Genomic DNA, 8,160 nt, shown 5'->3' with positions numbered 1-8,160 from the left:
GAAAGCAAGCAAGCTGAAGAGCAGAAACAAATATTAAATAATGAGAATATACTTAGAGAATTAAGTCACTCCATCAAATGTAATAATATTCATATTAGAGGGATCCCAGGAGGAGAGAGAGAATGGGGAGGCAGAAAATGTACTTGAAGAAATAATGGCTGAAAACTTCCAAGATCTGAGGAGAGAAACAGAGATCCAGGTTTAGGAGGCACAGGGATCAAGCAACAAATTCAACCCAAGGAAGTCCATACCAAGTAATTAAAAAGGCAAAAAAAAAAAGAAGAAGAAGAAGAAGAAGAAGAAGAAGAAGAAGAAGAAGAAGAAGAAGAAGAAGAAGAAGAAAAAGAATAGAAAAGAAAAAGAAGAAATGGAAAGAAAAAAGGCAATAAAGAAAGAAACCAGATTGAAAAAATTGGACATTTCCATTTTTCTGTAAACACCCTCTGACCATCACTCATTCTTGGAAATTAAAGAGACATGCTAGAATGTTGGGGGAAAAAAAGGATTTCAAACACAGTATATTTTAAAAAGTAAGATATCACCAATTTTTATATTAATTAAATGTTTTTTTATTGGAGTTCAATTTGTCAACATATAGCATAACACCCAGTGCTCATCCCATCAAGTGCCCCCCTCAGTGCCCATCACCCAGTCACCTCCCGCCCACCTCCCTTTACACCACCCCTTGTTTGTTTCCCAGAGTTAGGAGTCTCTCATGTTTTGTCACCCTCACTGATATTTTAACTCATTTTTTCTCCTTTCCCATTTATTGCCTTTCACTATTTTTTATAGTCCCCAAATGAATGAGACCATATAATGTTTGTCCTTCTCCGATTGACTTATTTCACTCAGCATAATACCCTCCAGTTCCATCGATGTTGAAGCAAATGGTGGGTATTTGTCATTTCTAATGGCTGAGTAATATTCCATTATATACATAAACCACATCTTCTTTATCCATTCATCTTTCGATAGACACCAAGGCTACTTCCACAGTTTGGCTCTTATGGACATTGCTGCTAGAAACATAGGGGTGCAGGTGTTCCGGCATTTCACTGCATCTGTATCTTTGGGGTAAATCCTCAGCAGTGCAATTTCTGGGTAGTAGGGCAGGTCTATTTTTAACTCTTTGAGGAACCTCCAAGGTTTTCCAGAGTGGCTGCACCAGTTCACATTCCCACCAACAGTGCAATAGGGTTCCCCTTTCTCCCCATCCTCTCCAACATTTGTTGTTTCCTGCCTTGTTAATTTTCCCCATTCTCACTGGTGTGAGGTGGTATCTCATTGTGGTTTTTTTTTTCTCATTGTGGTTTTGATTTGTAATTCTCTGATGGCTAGTGATGCAGAGCACTTTCTCATGTGCTTCTTGGCCACATCTATGTCTTCCACTGTGAGATTTCTCTTCATGTCTTTTGCCCATTTCATGATTAGATTATTTGTTTCTTTTCTGTTCAGTTTAATAAGTTCTTTAGAGATCTTGGATACTAGCCATTTATTTGATATGTCATTTGTGAATATGTTCTCCCATTCTGTAGATTGTCTTTTAGTTTTGTTGACTATTTCTTTTGTTCTGCAGAAGCTTCTTATCTTAATGAAGTCCCAATAATTAATTTTTGCTTTTGTTTCTATTACCTTCAGGGATGTATCTTACAAAAAGTTACTGTGGCCAAGTTCAAAAAGGGTGTTGCCAGTGTTCTCCTCTAGGATTTTGATAGAATCTTGTCTCACATTTAGATCTTTAATCCATTTGATTTTATCAAATGTATGGTGTAAGAGAATGGTCCAGTTTCATTCTTCTGCATGTGGATGTCCAATTTTCCCAGCACCATTTATTTCTGGGCATTGATTTGTATCCTGCCACACTGCCAAATTGCTGTATGAGTTCTAGCAATCTTGGGGTGGAGTCTTTTGGGTTTTATACGTACAGTATCATGTCATCTGCAAAGAGGGAGAGTTTAGCTTCTTCTTTGCCAATTTGAATGCCTTTTATTTCATTTTGTTGTCTGATTGCTAAGGCTAGGACTTCTAGTACTATGTTGAATAGCAGTGGTGAGAGCGGACATCCCTATCGTGGTCCTGATCTTAGGGGAAAGACTCCCAGTGTTTCCCCATTGAGAATGATGTTAGCTGTGGTCTTTTCGTAGATGGCTTTAAAACATTCTTTTTTTTTTAATATTTTTTTTCTTTATTTATTTATGATAGTCACAGAGAGAGAGAGAGAGAGAGAGAGAGGCAGAGACACAGGCAGAGGGAGAAGCAGGCTCCATGCCGGGAGCCCGACGTGGGACTCGATCCCAGGGCTCCAGGATCGCGCCCTGGGCCAAAGGCAGGCGCCAAACCGCTGCGCCACCCAGGGATCCCTCGTAGATGGCTTTAAAGATGCTAAGGAATGTTCCCTCTATCCCTACACTCTCAAGAGTTTTGATCAGGATTGGACACTGTGTTTTGTCAAATGCTTTCTCTGCATCTAATGAGAGGATCATATGGTTCTTGTTTTCTCTCTTGCTGATATGACCAATCACATTGATTGCTTTACAAGTGTTGAACCAGCCTTGCATCTCAGGGATAAATCCCACTTGGTCATGGTGAATAATCTTCTTAATGTATTGTTGGATCCTATTGGCTAGAATCATGTTGAAAATTTTTGCATCCATATAAGGATGGCTACCCCTGCTTTCTTTTGAGGACCATTTGAATGGTAAATGGTTCTCCAACCTTTTATTTTCAGGCTGTAGGTGTCCTTCTGTCTAAAATGAGTCTCTTGTAGACAGCAAATAGATGGGTCCTACTTTTTTATCCAGTCTGACACCCTGCGCCTTATGATGGGGTCATTAAGCCCGTTCACGTTCAGAGTTACTATTGAAAGATATGTTTAGTGTCATCATGATATCTATTCAGTCCTTGTTTTTGTGGATTGTTCCACTGGGCTTCTTCTTAAAGGGGAATTTTAAGAGTTCCCCTTAAAATTTCTTGCAGAGCTGGTTTGGAGGTCACATATTCTTTCAGTTCCTGCCTGTCTTGGAAGCTCTTTATCTCTCCTTCCATTCTGAATGAGAGCCTTGCTGGATAAAGTATTCTTGATTGCATGTTCTTCTCATTTAGGATCCTGAATATATCCTGCCAGCCCTTTCTGGCCTGCCAGGTCTCTGTGGAGAGGTCTGCTGTTACCCTAATACTCCTCCCCATGAAAGTCAGGGATTTCTTGTCTCTTGCTGCTTTAAGGATCTTCTCTTTTTCTTTGGAATTTGCAAGCTTCACTATTAAATGTCGAGGTGTTGAACGGTTTTTATGAATTTTAGGGGGGGGTATCTATTTCCTGGATCTGAATGCCTGTCTCCCTTCGCAGATTAGGAAAATTTTCAGCCATGATTTGTTCAAATATATATTCTGGCCCTCTGGCCCTTTCACACCCACGGGAACCCCAATTAAATGTAGGTTTTTCTTCCTCAGGCTGTCGTTTATTTCCCTTAATCTATCCTCATGGTCTTTTAATTGTTTTCTCTTTTTTCCTCAGTTTCCCTCTTTGCCATCAACTTGTCTTCTATGTCACTCGTTCTTCCACCTCGTTAACTCTCGTCGTTAGGACTTCTAATTTGGATTGCATCTCATTCAATTGATTTTTAATTTCTGCCTGATTAGATCTAAATTCTGCAGTCATGAAGTCTCTTGAGTCCTTTATGCTTTTTTCTAGAGCCACCAGTAGCTGTATAATAGTGCTTCTGAATTGGCTTTCTGACATTGAATTGTAATCCAGATTTTGTAACTCTGTGGGAGAGAGGGCTGTTTCTGATTCTTTCTTTTGAGGTGAGGTTTTCCTTCTAGTCCTTTTGCTCAGTGCAGAGTGGCTGAAAGCAAGTTGTACAGGGAAAAGGAGAAAAAGAGAGGAGAGAAAGAAAGAAAGAGAAAAAGAAAAAAAGGAAGAAAAAAAGAAGAAAAAGAAGAAAGGAAAAAAAAGGTGGGGGAAGCAAACAGAAATCAAAAAGAAAAAAACAAAAACAAAACACGGGGGAGTATCTTCTGATTCTGTATACTTTAAGTCCCTTGACTTCCCCTGGAAGTTGTCCTTCTAGCTGGTCTTCTGGGGGAGGGGCCTGTTGTGCTGATTTTCAGATGTTAGCACTTGGGGGAGCTGCTCTGCCCCCTGCCTGGTGCAGGGCTCAGTGGGGGTTGTTTACCCCGTGAGGCCCCAGGAGGAACAACCCCAGTGGCGGTGGCCAGCTCTGGAGCCCTGGATTCAGCTCCCGCAGTAACTACAGAGCTCTCGGTCTGCAGGGCCTGGAGGCTCCGGGGCGGGGCCGCTGATCTGTTCAGCTCGGGGCAGGAGCGTCCTTGCTGTCCTGGGCCCTCCCTGCCTCTGCCTGACCCAGGGGGAGGCCGGATCCTGGGTTGTGTCCCGGCGCCCTGTGCTCCCGGTCTGCACTGTTGGATTCCCGCTCCTGGCCGCACAGCCCCCTCTCCGGGGAGCCTCCACCAGAGCCCCTCCAAGCTGCTTCCGGGTCCAGCCGTACGGGAGCTGCAGCCCTTTAGGGAGCTCGGCGCACTCTCCCCGGGGTGCAGTTGCTCTGTTAGTGTCCCAGGGAGCCCGAGGGCATCCCCGCCCTCCTGGGTCCTGCTCTAACTCCTTGCGGGTGCCTTTCTGCCCGGGAAGATTGGTGCAGATCCTGCTTCTCCGGGACGGGGCTCTCCTGTCCTGGGGACACTCGCCCCGGCCTCAGCCCAGCTCCTCGCGGGGCCCCTCCCCCTTGGATGCCTTTTGTTTCTTTATTTCTTTTTCCCCGTCTTCCTACCTTGATAGAAGTGTGACCTCTTCTCACTGTAGCATTCCAGCTGTTCTCTCTTTAAATCTCAGGCCGAATTCGTAGATTTTCAGGATGATTTGAGGGTTATCTAGGTAATTTGGTGGGGACAGGTGATTTGGGGACCCTACTCTTCTGCCATCTTGCCCCTCCTCCTTCTCCCTTCTTCTTAATAAGGCTGGCTAAAGGTTTATCTATTTTATTAATTCTTTCAAAGAACCAACTCCTGGTTTTGTTAATCTGTTCCACCGTTCTGGTCTCTATGTCATTGAGTTCTGCTGGAATGTTTATTAACTCTCTTCTTCTGCTGGGTGTAGGATCTATTTGCTGTTTTTTCTCTAGCTCCTTTAGGTGCAAGGTTAGCTTTTGCATTTGAGTTCTTTACAGTTTTTGGATGGATGCTTGTATTGCGATGTATTTCCCCCTCAGGACTGCTTTTGCTCTATACCAAAGAGTTTGAACGGTTGTACCTTCATTCTCATTAGTTTCCATGAATCTTTTTAATTCTTTAATTTTCTGGTTGACCCTTTCATCTTTTAGCAGGATGGTCCTTAACCTCCATGTGTTTGAAATCCTTCCAAACTTCTTCTTGTGATTTAGTTCTAATTTCAAAGCATTGTGGTCTGAAAACATGCAGGGGACGATCCTAGTCTTCTGGTATCGGTTAAGACCTGATTTGTGACCCAGTATGTGGTCTATTCTGGAGAAAGTTCCATGTGCACCTGAGAAGAATGTGTATTCACTTACGTTTGGATGTAAAGTTCTGTAAATATCTGTGAAATCCATCTGGTCTAGTTTATCATTTAAAGCTCTTGCTTCTTTGGAGATGTTGTGCTTAGACAATCTGTCATTTGCAGAAAGTGCCATGTTGAAGTCTTCCAGTATTATTGTATTATTATCTATGTCTTTACTTTGATTATTAATTGACTAATATACTTGGCAGCTCTCCACATTAGGGGCATAAATATTTATGATTGTTAGGTCCTCTTGTTGGATACATCCTTTAAGTATGATATAGTGTCCCTCTTCATCTCTCACTACAGTCTTTGGAATAAACTTTAATTTATCTGGTACGAAGATGGCTACCCCTGCTTTCTTTTGAGAAGCATTTGAATGGTAAATTGTTCTCCAACCTTTCATTTTCAGGCTGTAGGTATCCTTAGGTCTAAAATGAGTCTCTTGTAGGCAGTAGATAGATGGGTCTTTCTTTTTTATCCAGTCTGAAACCCTGAGTCTTTTGTTGCGATCATTAAGCCTGTTCACATTCAGAGTTATTATTGAAAGATATGAATTAAGTGTCATCTTAATACCTCCTCAGTCCCTGTTTTTGTGGATTATTTCTTTGGGCATCTTCTTTCTTTTACAGTGTCCCACTTAATATTACTTGCAGAGCCAGTTTGGAGGTCACATATTCTTTCTGTTTCTGCCTATCTTTGAAGCTCTTTATCGTCCTTCTATTCTGAATGAGAGCCTTGCTGGATGAAGTATTCTTGGCTGCATGTTTTCTCATTTAGGACCCTGAATATATCCTACCATCCCTTTCTGGCCTGCCAGGTCTCTGTGGAGAGGTCTGTTGTTAATCTAATATTTTTCCCTATATAAGTTAGGGATCTCTTGTCTCTTGCTCCTCAGGATTTTCTCTTTATCTTTGGAATTTGCAAGTTTCACTATTAAGTGTCGACGTGTTGAACTGTTTTTATTGATTTTAGTGGGGGACCTCTCTATGTCCTGGATCTGAATGCCTGTTTCCCTCCCCAAATTAGCGAAGTTCTCAGCTATGATTTGTTCAATATGCTTTCTGGTCCTCTGTCCCTTTGTGCTCCCTCTGTAACCCCAATTAAAAATAGATTTTTCCTTCTGAGGCTGTCATTTATTTCTCTTAGCCTTTCCTCGTGGTCTTTTAATTGTTTTTCTCTTTGTTCCTCAGCTTACTTTCTTGACATCAACTTGTCTTCTCTGTCACTCACTCTTTCTTCTACCTCATTAACCCTCATCATTAGGACCTCCAGTTTGGATTGCATCTCATTTGATTGATTTTTAATTTTGGCCTGATTAGATCACAGTTCTGCAGTCATGAAGTCTCTTGAATCCTTTGCTTTTTTCCAGAGCCACCAGTGCTTATAATTGTGCTTCTGAATTGGCTTTCTGACATGGATTGTAATCCAAATTCTGTAACTCTGTGGCAGAGAGTACTGTTTCTGATTCTTTCTTTTGTGGTGAGGTCTTCTCTCTAGTCATTTTGCTCAGTGCAGACTGGCTAAAGACGAGTTTTAATGGAAAAGGAAGAAAACAAAAAGAATAAAAAGGGAGGGCTATTCTCTGGTTCTATATACTGTAAATCCCTTGACTTCCCCTGGATATTCCCAGCACTGCTCACTGAAGAACGTGCTCTTCCCCTGTCCTTCCAGGGGGAGGGGCCTGCTGTGCTGATTCTCATGTGATTCCTCAGGGAGCTGCCCCCCCACCCCGCCAGGTGCAGGGCTCTTTGGGAGCTGGTTTTCCTGTGTGGCCCTTGTTCCCTGGTGGCCCCGCTCCGTCCCAGGCACAAGGGTACACAAGGAGGAACAACAACACTGGCTGCTGCCAGGTCTCCAGCTCTAGAGTCAGCTCCCTCAGTAACAACCACAGTCTGCCATTCCACACTGGCTTTGATGCTCCGGGCAGTGGGGCACTTATCTGCTCCGCTTGGGCGTGCCCTGTGGCAGGGGAGTCCTCGCTGTCCTGTGCCCTCCTGTGTCCTCTGCCTCTCAGCGGGAGCGCAGGATGCTGGGCTGTGTCTGCTCGGCGCCCTGGCTTTTTGGGCCCTGCGCTGCTGGAATCACGCTCCCAGGGCTGTGGCTCCCCAAAGCAGCAGGGCACAGTCCCCTCAATAGGAGCCACTGCCTGAGCTTCTCCCTAGGCCCCGCTGGCTGAGCGCTCCAGCCCTTTATGGAACTTGGCCCCTGGTTTGCGGCGTGCTCTCCCCTGGGGTGCACTTCCTCTGTTAGTGATTCCAGGATCCTGGAGGCTCCACTGCCCCTCCTGCAGTTTTGACTGGTTTCCCTGCTAAGAGCTTTTCTGTCCAGGAAGAATCCAGTGCAGATTTTTAAATTTCTTGCTTCTCCGGGACTGGACTTTCCTGTGCTGGAGGCTTTAGCTACCCAGCCTTAGCCAGGTCCTCATGAGGGCCCCTCCCCCGATTTGAGCCTTTTTTTTTTTTCTGCCTTCTTATCTTGTTAGAAGTGCAAAATTTTCTCTCTGTAGCATTCTTGCTGTTCTATCTTTAAATCTCAGGTTGAATTCGTAGGTTTTCAGGATGATTTGAAAGTTATCTAGGTAAGTTGGTGGGGACAGGTGACTTGGGGACCCCACTTCTCTGCCATCT

The sequence above is a fragment of the Nyctereutes procyonoides genome, unplaced genomic scaffold (genome assembly GCF_905146905.1).
Source record: "Nyctereutes procyonoides isolate TBG_1078 unplaced genomic scaffold, NYPRO_anot_genome, whole genome shotgun sequence".
In the NCBI taxonomy this organism is placed as follows: Eukaryota; Metazoa; Chordata; class Mammalia; order Carnivora; family Canidae; genus Nyctereutes; species Nyctereutes procyonoides.
The sequence above is the reverse complement of the archived record's forward strand: the minus strand, read 5'-3'. Positions refer to the sequence as shown.